This window comes from Aplysia californica, unplaced genomic scaffold, assembly GCF_000002075.1.
Source record: "Aplysia californica isolate F4 #8 unplaced genomic scaffold, AplCal3.0 scaffold01547, whole genome shotgun sequence".
Classification (NCBI taxonomy): Eukaryota; Metazoa; Mollusca; class Gastropoda; order Aplysiida; family Aplysiidae; genus Aplysia; species Aplysia californica.
The window spans coordinates 50,471-53,117 of record NW_004798817.1 but is presented as its reverse complement, the minus strand read 5'-3'; the positions used below and the strand labels follow the sequence as shown (position 1 = coordinate 53,117).

Here is a 2,647-nt window from a genome sequence, read left to right as displayed (position 1 = left end):
AGATACCACCTTTGATTTGCTCCTTCCCAGACCTCGCAGAATGACGGAATGAAAGTTGGCGCCGAACTCTCGCAAATAGGCAAACAATCACGACCAGAGCGGAAGCCGGAAACCGTTCGGAGAAATAAAGATCGGCACTATTTCTCCGAACGTTCGGAGAAATAGTCACTTCGAAAAAAAAATCCCTCCACGCCCCCCCGCCCCCCTTCTGTTCACACACTTACACACACACACGGGCCACTCCATTCGCAATTATTAATATCAACAAATCTCGAGAACGTAAACCGTTCGGAGAAATAAAGTTCAAGTTTATTTTCTCGAACGTTCGGAGAAATAGAGCCGGCCAATTTAATAAGATTAGACTAGATATCTAGATCTAGATCATCTAGTTTACAAAGTAATTCTCTTGTCTAAGAAGAAGAGTCTAGACTCATCAAAATCAAGTGTCCAGGTATCTTTAATTAATTCGGGAGGACCTCGTACTTAAACTTCATTAATTACAAGACTAGAAAAAGAATCTAGATTCTAGGAAATCTAAAATTAAAGATCTAGATCTAGATAATCTAGATTTCTAGATCTAGAATTTCTAGAGATCTAGATCTAAAAAACTAGATCTAGATATAATCTAGTCTAGATTCTAGAGATCTAGATCTAGATCTATATTTAAATCTCATTTTAGAGTCTCTACAAGTTAGCCTAGCTAGGCTGATTTTACCTTCAACTTTCAAGGTATAGAATCTAGATTAGATCTAGACTCTAGATCTGATCTACTCAGAGCAGGATCAGTCAACAAGGATGATAGGATTACAAGAACAGACGACGGCAATCCAATACAAAATTAAAAACAGAAAATCAGCTGTGAAAACCATCGTGGTATCGCGTGTCCAATCATGTCGTTGTTGTCAATGATTGAGGTCAGTGTCAGTGGGGAAAAAATAACAAATAAAACTCCAGTTCATTCCAAAATCTAAAAAGTTCTTAAATGATGATGTCCTAAAAACGTGACAATCATAAAAAAATTGAAATGATAGCTATTTAATCCAATGTTTACCGAGCCCAGAGATAATCCTAATCAGATCACAGAAATCTTCAACACGAATGCGAAAGTCAACGAGGCAGGTTGGGGCACGCTTTTTCGGCGAAGGGAAAACAGAAAACAAAAACACGATTGGTTGGATAAAAGGGGAAACTTATTGGATTTCAGTGTTGCAAAATGTCATAATCTGACTAATTATAACATTATACCCTTACCTTCAAACAAGTTTCAAGTTAATTCCTCACTTTTAATCCAAGACAGGCGACGCTTTCATGTTTGTTTACTAAAAATTGTAAAGTGGCGCCATGTTGAAAACGTCACTTCCTTGGAGGTGGACATTTTACAGTTTATTCAGTGGAGAGCTCTACAGAACTTCGCTACCCTGATTCGCAAAAGAGCGCTGTCGTCTGCAGCTGCGTAGAGTAAAGGGTTCGCATTCTTAACTGCCAAGATATTATAGAATTAAACAATGATAGATCTTAAATCTACTTCCACCAAAGATTCTCTTATCTATACACGATCTTTGCTTCCACCAAAAAGCCTTCCACTACAGATTTTATTTGAAAACCTGGGAGCAACAACAGGGCAAACACCGGCACATCTAGATCTAGTACGGTGAACCACAAGTGTCAAGCTTTGAACTCCTATTAATTATCATTACAAAAGCACATTCTCGCAACTCCACCGATTTTTTTTTCACACTCACACCATCCAAGGGCGACCTTTGGCCTTGATTGGTAACTTTTCACTTTTCAGGATAGACCAAAGCGATTGTAGATAAAACTACCGGTGTTCTAAGGTGCTTATTGGGGGTGGACACACACACACGTCTAGTGTAGTTCTTGTTTCGATTTGAAAAAATCAAAAGTATGTAACGTTTTCCTTAGCTAGCTGTTCGCCCCTTGACTGACTAAAAAAAATAGCCTTCTTGTGTGTCTTCTCCTTTCCAGCAAATTCCAAAATCACCTGACAAGCAGTGTATTGTCGACAGTTATACATCTCTAGAATTCTGAAGACATTAATAGACTTTGTCCTTTAAAATCAGAAATTTTATGCATGACTTCACTGTAAAATTCCAATCACTAAAAATATCTTAATATGATTTCTGAAATTAGAGACAGATTAGGAGAAAAAGAAATTTTGTTTTTCCAACCTCTAGGCTGTCACAAACACTAGATCTATAATTTCTGTTTTTCAGGCATAATATAAAGACATATTGTGCAATAACCATAGGTTAGCGGAAAAAAAACATAAACAGCAGCAGCAACAACAACAGCAGCAACACCAACACTAACAGCAATTAACAACAACAACAGCAGCAACAACAACAGCAGCAACACCAATACTAACAGCAATTAACAACAACAACAACGGCAACATGAACACTAACAGCAACTAACAACAACAAAAGTAACAACAATACTAACAGCAAGTAACAACAACAAAAGTAACAACAAACGCTAATAACCAGTGGCCAACTATGGTGTGTTCATGTACGTAAATTTTCTTTACGAGTATGTCGCTCAATACAATGTTTATACCTTGTGACTTTTTTTGTAACTTCTGCATAATAATTCCCTGCTTTTTGTATGCCATTATAATCATACCCCC

At 37.4% G+C, this 2,647-nt stretch overlaps 1 protein-coding gene across 1 annotated transcript in view; it reads right to left on the bottom strand.

The window, feature by feature from the left end:
• The window catches only part of LOC101847172 (centrosomal protein of 78 kDa), a gene marked incomplete at its 3' end in the record, with an annotated part of 5,468 nt that extends 3,921 nt beyond the window's left edge, over positions 1 to 1,547 (bottom strand). The window contains 1 exon segment of the mRNA XM_005113009.3: positions 1,252 to 1,547.
• Between the last annotated feature and the right edge of the window lie 1,100 nt (positions 1,548 to 2,647).